This window comes from Leopardus geoffroyi, chromosome A3 (assembly GCF_018350155.1).
Source record: "Leopardus geoffroyi isolate Oge1 chromosome A3, O.geoffroyi_Oge1_pat1.0, whole genome shotgun sequence".
In the NCBI taxonomy this organism is placed as follows: domain Eukaryota; kingdom Metazoa; phylum Chordata; class Mammalia; order Carnivora; family Felidae; genus Leopardus; species Leopardus geoffroyi.
The window spans coordinates 120404616-120418300 of record NC_059336.1 but is presented as its reverse complement, the minus strand read 5'-3'; the positions used below and the strand labels follow the sequence as shown (position 1 = coordinate 120418300).

Genomic DNA, 13685 nt, shown 5'->3' with positions numbered 1-13685 from the left:
AGGCGCCTGCAGAAATTGGGAGCGCTCCAGAACAAGAACTGTTGGGGAGAGGGCTCTCCTCTTCATACTACAGGTGGATAGACAGGGGTCCCTTAAACGCGTGGCTTGAGTTCAGGCTTTGAAAACCTCTTCCTGGCCAAGTCCCTGGGTCCCCTACGTCACTCAGGATCTGCCTTGGATGTCCCATTTTCCCGTTTGCGGGGGGGGGGGGGGCAGGGGGGGGCACACTCTAGTTTAAAAGTGTAGCAATTCCTCTTTCCCAGGCACAATCATCTGGTGCTCCGGAAGACTACATTCCTCTTCTGGAGCCTCCAGGTGCGGACTCAACCATTTCAACCTCCCTCCTCCAGAGCAGAGGCCCCTATCCCAGGGAGGAGGGACACACATACACACACACTCTCTCTCTACCCACATCTGATAAAGAAGCAGACCCTCTTGGCCCTACCTTCAAGGAGCTGACAGATTCAACTAGACTTGGAGAGATAGGAAAAGGTCATTGAAAAAACATCTGTGAAGATAACTATACCACAAATACCAAGCCCCGTGGACTTGGATGGCTTGAAAGCCCAACAACAAAAAAATGGCTAGTATGAATGATAAATGAGGTTAAGAGGTCAGTGTGGAGCAGAGATGAATCAGATTGGGAATGAAGTAAGATAGAAAGGAAATAAGAGATGTAGGGCTGAGGTGGGGGGGAAATCCTTGCCCATCTCCACCTCCCAAGACAACTAAGGCTAAAGGGTGCAGAGAAAGATGTCAATGGATATATCCCACAGCAGTGAAGAATAACACAGGTGTTTCTGACAAGACCAGATGAATGGTTATTTTGGAAAGATCAGCCTGGTTTCCGTTTGCAAGATGAATTAGAAGGAGGAGCAGAGGAACTGAAGGTAAATGCTGTCAGCAGCAGAGAGCTGTTTAGCCAGCAGCACTTGTCAGAAGATCTGGACTTGGGTTCTGGTTCCATCACCATGACCTTGAACAAGTCACTTAACCCCAAGAAGTCTGGTTTTCTCATTTGCAAAATAGAAGTGATAACATCTGCCCTCCCAGGCCCTGGAATACCAGCATCTCTTAAAGAGATACTGCCCCAGGTGCCTGGCTTCCAGCCACAGTCAGCTGGGAACATACCAGCTGGAACAGGTGCTGGTATAAGGAGGTTAAGAGAGGAGCTGTGAAGGACGGCCCACCATCCCTCCTGGGGCTCGGCACCCTTCTGAGGGCCATCAGAGCAAGCAAGCCCTGAAGAGGGAGGAAGACTCCAAATCAGAGAGCTTTCTCCAAGTAATACTTGGGGAGTTCACACTTCGCTCTCCCAACCCTGACTGAGACTCAGAATCCATCCATACAGCAAGGAGAAGGAGTCAGGCTGTTCTGTTCCAACCCATCTTTCAACCCAGTCGAGGGATCTGGAACAGTTTTTCAGGCGATCCCCAAGCAGAGACCAGAAGCCCTGAATTTGTGCTTCTTGCCTGCTGGAATCCTTTCTGGATGAGCTTCTTCTCTGATGCCTCCTGGGCATCCAGGGCCTGTAAACAGGCCACTTTAGACCTCCCCTCCCAGGCCTCCTCTCAAAATGAAATTTCTGATCTGGTTTGGCCAGCTCTTTTTTAAAAAACTCTAGATCTTGGGGCGCCTGGGAGGCTCAGTCGGTTAAGCGTCCGACTTCGGTTCAGGTCGTGATCTCGCGGTCCGTGAGTTCGAGCCCCGCGTCAGGCTCTGTGCTGACAGCTCAGAGCCTGGAGCCTGCTTCGGATTCTGTGTCTCCCTCTCTCTCTCTGTTCCTCCGCCTTTCGTGCTCTGTCTCTCTCTGCCTCAAAAATAAATAAACATTTAAAAAAAATAAAAAATAAAATAAATAAAAATAAATAAAAAAACTCTAGATCTCATCCATGGCATCTCCTTTTCCACTAATACGAGGTTAAACACTTTAGACTCTACACTCTGTGGCCTTGGGACTTCTTCAGACAGTAAGTAACGATCCCTGGTGCATGCAGCCAGGATTCAAAGTGTCACCTCGGACAAGGACCATCAGTTTCACTTTCTCTTGGCCCACTTAATCAAGTAGCCTTTCCCTCCAACTGCCAAACTTCCTTGTTCTCATCCTTTAAAATTAAGCCCAACTCTTAACCTCTTCCACCCAGCTCCCAACTTAAGCATAAGAAAGACCCAACTCAAAGTTGTCCCCTCACCAACCTAGAGCACCGTCCCCCTCTTGTAGCTATGCGGACAGGAAAGTTTCCCCCCTTCTGTATGTATGAGTCACTCAGAGATTCATGTGTTCTTGGTGCTCAGTGGGCAGAGACGGGCCCCAAAACAGAAGAGGCCTCAAATCTAGGACACGAGGTGACTTTAGCAGGAAAAAAACAGGGCAGCCTTCAAGGATCCTCAGGTCATGTATGTCCTTGACCTTCCAAAGGAACCTTCCCAGGCTGGTTACTGAGATAGGTCTTTTTTTTTTTTTTTTTTTTTTTTTTAAGTTTATTTACTTAAGTAATCTCTATACCCAATGTGGGGCTCGAACTCATGACCCTGAGATCAGTAGTCCCAATGTGGGGCTCGAACTCATGACCCTGAGATCAACAGTCGCAGGCTCTTCCAACTGAGCCCTGAGCTAGGTCTTTGGATTGCAATAAAGATCATAAACCTGAAATAGGAGTGTCACATAAAACAAGCCAGGTTTTTGGAAACGTTAGAAAGTATGTTGAAAGGGGGAACTGCTGGATGAAAAGATCTAGTGGATGTCAAGAGCCTAAAAGAAGTGTTGGAGAGGAAGTATCCAGGATGGCCCAAAAGAGAGGGTAACTTGAAAGAGAGGGCCATTTCCTGTTTGAGAGGCAGAAAGCAGTGATTCAACAGGCCTGATGAAACACCTCTTAAGGACACCTGACTCTTCGCCCTGATCCTGCACTCGTCGAGCAAACTTCTCATTTTAATTATATTTTCCAGCGACTCTGATACCAGTAAGTTGCCAGAAAGCAGCAGGACAAGTGCTAGGATCTGTGTGGCAAGGACACGTCCTGTTATAAATCTCAGCATTCTGCTATGTGTCGCTCTCCTGTGTTTCTGAAGAACATGATCACAAGACGTGCCATTAACCTGACTCTCCAGCTCACAGACCTGAGATGAGGCACGAGGGCCACGACCCGCCAGTAAAGAGCAGTAATTCCCACGGGTCAAGGTGGGGACGCCGGGCCTGCTGGGCTGGTTTTAACTCAAAGTTCAGTGTTCTGCGGTACGCTCGGACATGAAATCCGGTGCCGGCAGGACAGGGGGAGGTCATGTTGCTGCCATCAAACAGGACATTTAACCACAAGTCCGTCTACTCAAAGCCAGAGAAGCCATGATCCCTATGAAGCCATCTGCAAAGCCACATATTGAGGAAGCACTGTATATACTCTGCCACAAAAGCACTCGCAGCCATCCCAAGGAGACCTGGTCCGCACAAAAGGCCGTGAGATCAAAATGGATGTCTGTTCCGATCCTGCCCTTCTCCTACCTGTAGCTCAAAAGCCTCAGTGCTACGCACTAGACTCTGACTACCTGCTGATTACAGTCAACCCTCTGCATGGCATTCAAGGCCCCCACAAGCCGTGTAGCGCTTATGTCACGCAGCCCACTCAGCCCACCCACTTGCTATTCCCGAAATATGCCCTTTCCTGCCTCTGTGCCTTTGCTCATGCTGTTCCTTGCTCCTCCCCTTCAACTCCCACCAGCCCAAATCCTATCTATCCTTCCAGTTCATCAGTTATCTCCACCATCAAAGTTTCTCCAGACCTGAACTGTCCAATAGGGTAGCCACTCACTGCATGTGCTATTTAAATTAATTAAAATTAGGGGCACCTCAGTGGCTCAGGCGGTTGAGCGTCCGACTTCAGCTCATGATCTCACAGTTCATGGGTTCGAGCCCTGTGTCGGGCTCTATGCTGACAGCTCAGAGCCTGGAACCTGCTTTGGATTCTGTGTCTCCGCCTCTCTCTGCCCCTCCCCTGCTCGCCCTCTGTCTCTGTCTCTGTCTCTCTCTCTCAAAAATAAACAATGTGTTTAATAAATTAAAAATTAAATAAAAATAAAAGTTCTTTTCCTCAGTTGCACTGGTCACATTCCAAGTGTCCAAGAGCCACCTGTGGCTGGGGCTATTATATCGGACAGCACAGATCTTAAAACATTTTTATCATTGCATAAAGTTCTGTTGGACAGTGGTACTCTGGCCCCTCCCCCTTACCTTTCCCTACTGAAAAACTGCCCTGCCCCCACTCCGAGGTACTCCCATAGCACCTTGTAATCCTCTTAGCACCTGCCAATATTTGCCCATACTAAGGCGATCGTGCGCTCACTCATCTTTCTCCTCCACAAATTAAAAATTCCTAGAGGGCAGAGACTGGACGTTATTCAGCTTCATATGGAAACAGTGTGGACTCGAGCTTCTTGCACATTGAAGAGGATTTAGATAGTGTTTGCTGAACTGAATTCAACATTGTCTCAGGAGCCTCATCCAGAATCCACTGCCAAAGTTCCCAGTTAGGGGCAGATTCTGTCCATAGCAAAATTCTAATAGGTGCTAAGAGGTCCAGGTCTGCCCACCCCGCCCCCCCCCCCCCCCACCAGAGGCCGGGAATCTTTGTTTGCCTGTTCCCCTGCAATCCATATGGAGGTTGCAAGCAAATGACCAGGACTGGGCTGCTGGCAGTGAAGCTAAAAATAGCCACGGAGCCAACAGCAAGGAGTTAGCAGGACTTGTTGCTAGGGAGACCAGTCACAGAGAGAGCAACTAAGCAGGGAGAGTGGCAGACCAGCACCTGGAGAGCAGAGGCCATAGTTGCGGGAGGTGGGGGGGGGGGGGGGGGCTTGAAGTTGACAGGGGTCCAAGGCTCCCACCTAGAGATGTTCAGCCTCCTGGCAGCTCCTGACTAATGCTCTAAGTGGGGCAAATGCTCCCCCTGTCCCTCAGTAACCCATCTCCATGGAAACCACCATTACTGGGGTGAAGTACCAGCCCCTGGAAGGGAGGCCTCTGCCTAGAGCTGGTTGTTATGGCAACACCCCCCCCCCCTTTCCTGTCATTCTCTCTCCCCGGGCTTCTCCTGTGGGGGAAAGGTGGGGGCCTGGTCTTGGCTTAGCCAGCATGACCAGGAAACACCCGCTTCCTGACAAGAGTAACCTGCAAGGGGCTCTTCAGAAGCTCCTGGGAACCCAGAAAGGCCAGTCAGTCCTCAGCACAGGGCAGGCCTTCCTTTTCTTCCCACAAGAGCCCCACAGATCATCTTGCTAGGAGAATCCCCAAATCGGTTGGGTTTAATTGTATTAGGATCACCCAAGGTTTTTAAAAATACAGATTCTTGGGCCCTCTTGTGGAGATCAGCAGGCTTGGGGCAGGGCCCAGGAATCTGCTAAAACCTCCCTAGGTAATTCTGATTCTCGCCAGGTGTGGAAACCACTAAAGGCCCTGGCTGTCCTTGTTACAAACGAGGAATCCGAAACCTGCAGGAACTGAGCCCACCCAAAGGGTCAGAGCCAGTAACGGGAGAGGAAGCGGTCTGGAGCAGGAGGGGTAGGTGGAAGGAGATACGGAGGGAAGCTCCCTCAGTGCAAGCATCGGAGGGGAGGCCTCAGGGAGGCCGTGTGTCCTGGGCCTTTCTCTCCTCCCCTTCAAGCCAGAACATGCAATTGTCCGGTACTGGATTGTGATTTAGGACCGAGCCTCTCTCGACAAGCTATCCCCTGTGGCACAAGGCAGAGGTAGTGGGGTTGGGCCGTCTGGTTCCCAGAGTGTACAGAAGGGTGGCGGCCCAGGCAGATGATCTGCGCTGAAAGAAACTATCCTCCTTCGGAAGGAAACCAAAAGGGTCGCCATGGCAACCTGCAGTGCGCTGGCCTGGTTGGGCTCTGTGCCATCCTCCCAAACTTGGGCCCAGGAGAGGTGCAGCAGTATTCAGGCAAATGCCGGAGGGGCAGGGGCGCCCCATCCCCCTCGCCGGCCCCAGAACCCGCAGGGAGGCCGGGCTGTACTCCGGAGCCGACCTCGGAGCCCGCCTGGAACACACCCAGACACCGGAATCCGGGAGCACGGGAGTTCTGAGCACCTGCAGTAGCTGGGCCGGGGGAGGACACTGCGGAGGTGGGGGAGACGGGCCTCCGCCCTTCTGTTACTCAGCCTAATTGTGTGCCCAAGACCCACCGCACATGGAACCACAGCCCTCATGCAAGACAGCATGCAATTAGCTGGTAAATTATGTGGTAGGGATGCTGTCTCCATGTGCTGAGGGAAGTCAGAGGAGACGGAAATCAGTAAAGGCAGCAACGGGAGGATGACAGAGGGTATGCCAGGAGTGGGCACAGCCTCCCAGCTTTCTCAGACAGGAGCGGCCAGATCTTTAGGGGTGTCTGCAGTTGTATCGACTCCCCGGCAGATAGAGGGGCAGGGGTGTGAGGCACCGGCATGGCGCCTGCCTATCTATGAGGGAGAAGGAGTCCCGCTCCCACCTCCCCTGCGTGCCATCCATGCACTCAGATGCATTCTTCTGAGCCTGGGAGGCACCTCCTGGCCGACCCCTCACCTCATCTCTTCCTGACACATTCCCAGGCAGCCTCCCCTCCTCCCCAGCCCCCTCAATCTCTGCAGTCATTGCTACACCCCCCCCCCAATGCTGTGTGCCTGGGAGCCCCAACTCGCCAGAGCAGCCCTGAGGCTTCTGGAGCTTCAGCTGCTACCTCCTTCCTCACTGCACCCATCTGCCTTCTCCTTCCCTACCGCTCCAGGTCTGCTCCGTAAGGGGAAGGCTTCCCCCACAAAGCCAGCTCCCCGCTGCGAATCAGTTCCCCGGCCCCTAGCCCGGAGCTGTTGGGTGTGCAGGGCTCCACCTGGGAGTGAGTGGAGTGCGGGGTCCGGGCAGGGAGCAGGGGTGCAGGTGGCAGTGCTGCTGGTCCCCATACCTTACCACGGCAACATCAAGGAGCGGGATGTGAGGTCTCAGACTGAGCAGGGGATCATAGCTGATGCCAAGACCTTTAATAAGTGCCTAGCCTCTTTGGACCCTGATTTCCGAATCAGTCTGACAGGACCACAAATATCTGCTGACTAGTACAGGTAAGATCGAAGGAAGTCAGGAGGGGGGCGCCTGGGTGGCTCAGTCGGTTAAGTGTCCGCTCTTGGTTTCGGCTCAGGTCATGATCTCATGGTTCATGAGTTCAAGCCCTGCATCTGGCACTGTGCTGACACTGCAGAGCCTGCCTGGGATTTTCTCTTTCTCTCACTGCCCCTTCCCTGCTCGTGCTCTCGCGCACACCCTCTCTCTCAAAATAAACTTAAAAAAAAAAAAAAAAAAAGGAAGTCATGAGGGTGCAACATTTTGAGAGGTGGAAAGAACCCTATGACAGGTTTGCTTGAGGACTTGTCGATGTTCACTTTGCTTTAGAAACCCGACCCTAGAGAGAAGTGTTAATTTTATACCTGGGACAGACGGGTCAAAAGGAACCTGGTAAACCCTAACAGCCAGGGCTGCTCTGCTCTCCCCTCCCCTCCCCTCCCCTCCCCCACCCCTTCTCCAGGCTCTGGGGGCCAAAGGGAGGGGCTCAGGGACCACCATTCAGATTCAGGCATGCAGACCCTCTCAAGTTTCAGAGTCCAAAGAGAAGACCCAGGAGGAGCCCGGCAGACAGGCATTGCAGTAAACTACAGCTGGAAACAGCAGGAACGCCTACCATCTCCATCCCAAAGGGAAAATTTGAATTCCTGTACCAAGTCCTTTCCGGTCTTCTCCCCCCGCCCCACCCATGTTTGGAAATGGTTCCCTAGCTCTGCCTGCCTTAGAGCCCGAACTTCTTTCCTAGTTCAGTATTCCAAGATCAGAGAGTCTCAGGCAACAGCTGTACGTTAGAATCACCTGGGAGAGCGTTAGCAGCAATGTGGGCCAGGGCCCATCGCTAAATTCCAAATGTAATAAATCCAGAGGAGGGGCCCAGGCGGTGGTGGTTAAAACAAAACGAGACTCCCAGGTGATCCTAACGTGCACAGAGCACCCCCCACCCCATGCGGTTGATAGGGCGGTAGGTGAAATGACAAATGCACCTTTTGGGGGATCTCTTCTGTGCCAGATTTGCTTTACTTGGAATCATCCAAAGCTTGGTGGTTCTCAAGCTTTCATAAGCCACAGAATCGTCTGGGGAGCTGGCTAGAAAACCAGCTTTCTCAGGAACCGCCCTAGAGACTGTGCCTCCTTGGGTTCTGAATGGGGCCTGGGAACATGCCTTTTTTGAATGCACAGCCCACATGATTCTGACGTAGTATCACAGCAACCCGCCCTCTAAGACACACTGAATGCTGACGGCATCTTTGTTATGTATAAAGCAAGCCCAACTCGGTTTTTGGTTTTTGTTTGCCCCATAGAGTTGCCCTTGAAACAGCATCTAGATTCAAATATACAGGAGACTAAGGTCTTTCATCCCTATTGGTGTTTAATTCCTCCGAGTTGGAAATGAAAAATTAAATATGTATACTGCTCACCATTTACAGACTAAGGAGGAATAGGGGAAGAGTCATAAGGCATCTATAAGGAGTTGTAATTAAAAATGGCAGATCTGAAAACTGGTAAAATCACACACACACACACACACACACACACACACACACACACACACACACACACACACGACATGTTTGTCATGGGAGAGGATAAACTGAGAGGCGGAGGACCAGGATGGCCAGATGCTTCACAGAGATTAGAAAGGGCTCCACAGCCTGGTGAAAGAGGGGGCTTTCTTGGTTCTCTAATGGGCTCCAGAACTCCTTCGGATTCCGAAGCCCTCGTAGTAGTCCTGGGCACCAGCTGTTCCCAGAAGCTCCAAGTCCCCGCCCCTCCTTATCCTGGTCTCCAACAGGCTGCTCTCCCTGCTTCCGGCTCTTCCCTCCCAGCTCTGCAGCACGTGCCCTCCACAGCAGTGATTCCAGAGTCTGGTTCCGGACCCACCTTCAGGGCTGCCTGCTACACCTCTCCCAGCGCACAGCCACCCTGCCGGCTTCTCAAAACCAGCTTGTCCAACACCGAACTCACCCTCTCCTAAGGGAACATATTTTCATGACCTTGGGGTGGGCAGAGAATTCTTAGAGATACACACACATGCTAACCAATAAAATGGGGGGAAGAAAAGGATAAATTGGACTTTATTAAAATTAAAAGCTCCTGCTCATCACAATACATCCTTAAGAAAATCAAAAGCCCAGACCACCTTCCAGTCCCAAACCCGCTCTTCCTCCAGGATTCTCTAGCTCAGATAATGACCACCACCCCCAGCCCCTAAATACGAGGCCAGTTTCTCCCTGTCCCCCGACTGGAGACAATTCTAGCAAGTCTCTCGTGTCCGCCTCTTGCTACCTGGACCCTCGGTCAAAGCCCAGCCGAACGCCCTCCTAACTCGTCCTGCTTCTCGACTCCTCTGCTCTGGACTCCCTTGCCATGCTGCCAGGGTTACCTTCCTAAAAGCCACGGCCACCTCTCTCACACTCCTGCTCTCTGCTGCACAATGAAGCAGTTCCTGACCGCGACAGGAAGGCCTTTGCGGATCTGACCATCTTCCTTTGTAGTCTTCTCTCTCCTAACGCTTCCTCCCCGACTCTCACACCCTAGTTACCAGATCTCTTGCTGTTCCCTGAACAACCCAGAAGCTTCACGGCTCCTTCTCTCTGCCCCCTCAGTGGTTCTTTCCTCGTTTATCCCTACTAGAATTCCCAAAGGAGGCCCCCACCAGGAAGCTTCCTGGAAATTCCCTGGAAAAGTGCTCTTGCCGTCCACTGTGCTCACCAGACTCTTGGTACCGGGAGCACAGAACAAGCCCCACGCTCTACCCGACACTGAGGTTCACAGTCAACGCTCCAGCCTTCTCCACTAGCCACATGTCCCTGGGACGGGAGCTGTGCCCGTGCGTCTCCTCCAGCACCAGTACAGTGCTGTGTGTGTTTGGTAAGAACTGAATTCAAGTCCATCACTCTTTCATCTAGGGTTATTGGCTCCTTAATAGGGTCACACAGTCCAGCCGGCCACCCCGTGCTTCGACATCCCTGGGGCCTCCAGGACAAATGGTCTGGTCTTTAAAGCAAAGCAGAGAGAACATCACTGTTGTATCTTCTCCTTTGTCTGCCTCATAGAAGGTGCTATAAGAACGCTTCTCAAAGTTGGGACTAAATATGCAAGCCATCTGGAGGTGCTCCGGACCCCAAACTCCCGGAGGATTTCTCGGCACCTACCTTAAGATCCCACTCAACGCCCTTCCCCCACCATCCCTGTCAGGCAGACTGCTGGTTCCAGGGGGAGGGCTGCGTGCTGTCCCTTCTTTGGCAAGCCTTCCCCGAGGTCCTCAGGCTAGTTAGTGCTCCCATGGCCTGTTTGCTCCTAGTCCTAAAATGGCCGTACTGGGTTGCACAAGGTACTCACCTACCTGCCTACGTCTCCCAGGGGAAGGAGGCATCCCAGGCCGGGATTCTGACTTTCCTTCCAATTTGTTTCCGTAGTGTCTAGGAAATGTCGGAATGCAGTAGATCCGCAGACACATGTGGTGTTATCTTAAAGCTCAGTTAAGGTTCGACGGTTCTTTGAATGAATGAATGAATGAATGAATGAATGAATGAATCAGTGATTAATGAAAAGAAAACTAGCAATCCTGGGCGGATCTAGGTAGAGGGCCACCAAAGCCAGAAGCTGGAATGTGAATTCCCAAGCTAAGGAAATGCCCTAGGAAGATGTGTCACCTGGCGGGGGTGGAGGGGTGTACTTTGCAACATGGCCTCTTTTGTATGAACTCAAGCCTCTCCCTAGCCTGGGCCTAGTGTCTGAAGATGAGCACCAAGTCAAGAGTAGTGAAGAGGAAAGGAAAACTAGGTTCTAGCACCAAACACGTAAATATTACGAAAGTCTCTATTAAGAATCCTTGTCGGGATACTTTATATATGTGTTTCTAGAAGAGGCGTGTATGTAAGGTCTGAGAACGCGCTCAGATATTTCATTTAGAATTCATGTACAAGGTAGTACAGGAGACAAAGGTGCTACAGGTCATGACTCGAGCCCTCCTCCCCACAAATTATAAAATTTTAGAATCTCTGGGGTCAGCTGAGTCTATTTCTGTCACATTACAAATGAGGAAACTGAAGTGCAGAGAGGAGAAAGATCTTCTCAAATAGATCAGGGGCAGAGGCTGAGCCCGGAAACCAAGCCTCCTGAATCCCAAGCCTCGTGAATCTCATTCCAACATTGTTTTAATCCAATCTCACAATGTCAAAGGTACCTTCAAGAGAAAACAGCGATTCAAGGAGGGGCTCAGGACCAAGTGAGTGGAGCGGGGGCGGGGCGGGGGCAGTCCCGAGGGCCTGAAGGACCCAAACCTGGCTCAGGCAGCCCAGGAGGTGGGGAGTGGAGGCGGCAGCTGGGGCAGGGGGTGGGGGGGTAGGGCTGGGCCAACTCTATCCTGTCTCTCTCTTTTTTTTAAATGTGGTATGATTCTTTTCCTTTTTTCTTTTTTTTAAAGCTTATTGTTTTGAGAGAGGGAGAGAGAGAGACAGAACAAGTGGGGGAGGGGCAGAGAGAGAGGGAGAGAGAGAGTATCCCAAGCAGGCTCCGCCCTGTCAGCACAGAGCCCAACGCAGGGCTGGAACTCACAAACTTTGAGATCACGGCCTGAGCAGAAGTCAGACTTTTAACCAACTGAGCCACTAGGGCGCCCCCACTATCCCTCTCTTTTAACCCCATACTTTAGTCTAAGGAGAAGCCATCAGCAAACCAGGAAGATTCTGTTCTAGGTGAGTCATTTGGGCGCAAAACAGAAGCAGCATGGAATGGGTTTCGCCCCTGGGAACACTCCACAAGCATATCCATGCGGTTCTCACCTCCTTATCTAGGGGAATCTTAGTTTCCTAGGAGTAAGATAGGGATAAAGATAGTTCTTATAGTAACTGCAGATAATATATCTGTCAAATGACAAAAACAATACAATTCAGTAATGCGTTTGATGTCGTTTATTCCAGGGAGAAGAATCCAAGGATCGGAGGGTACAGTGCCTAACAAGCAATGGAGTACTCTTCCCGAGGGATTCTGGCAGGTAGCGACTTTGATAGACTCTTAGAAGAGGTAACACGGAAACAAGGCATGATTGGCTAGGAAGTGGGGAATTTCCTTATAAGGCTAGCAGGTCCTGTTTTCTAGGGTAAGGTGAGCCAACGAAAGCTGAGCTGGACGATTGTGATTGGTGTATGTTAAGTTCGACCTGTGGTTCCTGTAAGTGCATAAACTTAGGCTTGGCTTTGTGACGTAAGCTGGGCCACTGGAACATACCACATCTTAGTTCTACGGTGAAAGTGAATGCTCCTGGCACAGTGCCTGGTACAAAGTAGGTGCTCAGTAAAGTCCAACCCCTCTTGCCTAGTTCCGCGGCCTCGGCCAGCCGCTAGACCCCGCCCACAACCACCACCACCACGCCCACCCCACCCCCGCCCCCACCCGCCGCCATTTGTTTTCTCATCACTAAAAAGTGAGGGTTGTTCTAAGAGCTATTCTCTGTGGCCCCTGATAAAGTGAACACTCCGGTGTGCAAACAGCCCATCCCCTCAGGAGACAGTGGGAGCCTCTATGATGACAATTTCACAGCCAGCCCTGGAAGTCACTCTGATTATAGGCTGTCACAGGAATACCTTTAAAAACCTGTTCAGCCTTTTGGTAAAGTACATACTTGTCATGCTTGCCCCAAATGGCATCACCTCCTTGAAGGAGATGTTATTTTTGAGGCCATCCTGCAAAAGTTCAGGTTGTCATGAATTTACGAATGGTGGATAAGAGAGGGATGCCTGCCGGTCAGAATACCCTAAAACCGCTATCCACGTAGTTGGCTAATAATTTGATTTTAGTCCTTAATGGTCTACTAGCGTAGCCATTTCTCAAGTCTCCAGCACTAGAGCCCAGGGGAATCACACCTAATTCATCTCCTTATTCCTAAAGCCCCAAGCACAATGGCCCCCTACTTAGTAGGCGCTTAGTGATTGCTTATTAAATGGAATATAGCACAGCAGGAGATGACCCTCTCGACATTCACAGGCTGTTTCTTCCCAGGACGGACAGGAAGCACAGTCTGTTGAGACTGCAGGGTTATAAAGCAAGAGGAAGCAACATTTGCTCAGCTCACAGAAGCAGCAGCACAAATGGCCAATAACCATATGAAAAGAAGTCCAGCCTCACTTATTATCTGGGAAATGCCAATTAAAATCATAACAAGATACCGTTTTTTTCCCCACCCATTAGATTAGCAAAATATTGATGTTGGCAAAGGTGGACGTCTTCTCATACCCTGTTTATGGGCACACAAATGGCACTGCCCTTTTTGGAAGGCAGTTTGGCAGGTTCGATAAAAATGCAAAACACACATTCCCTTTGACCTAGCATTCCTCTTTCTAGGTGTTTTAGAGGAACACAGATGCACAAAGAGGCATGACCAAGGATGTTCGCTGCTGCAACGCGTATGTAGTAAGATACTATAAGCAACACAAATGCCCGCCACTCAGAGAACGGTTGAGTAAAATCGTGGCAATCCATATGCTGGGATAGAACAGTGATTACGTGGCGAGATTGTTGAGACTTATTGTAAGTGAAAAACCAAGCTGTAAAACAAAACTACAATGTGGTTCCATTTATGTAAAAAAGGAAGAGAAA

General features: G+C 50.9%; 1 protein-coding gene and 1 long non-coding RNA gene across 4 annotated transcripts in view; one reads left to right on the top strand and one right to left on the bottom strand.

Moving 5' to 3' along the window:
- DNMT3A (DNA methyltransferase 3 alpha) overlaps positions 1-13685 on the bottom strand; it is a 105645-nt gene that overhangs the window by 23431 nt on the left and 68529 nt on the right. The gene's annotated exons all lie outside the window — the stretch shown is intronic.
- Positions 5954-13622, top strand: LOC123581448. The gene is made up of 3 exons (XR_006703739.1): positions 5954-6225; positions 12011-12113; positions 13431-13622. It is a non-coding gene; the product is annotated as an uncharacterized LOC123581448 (long non-coding RNA).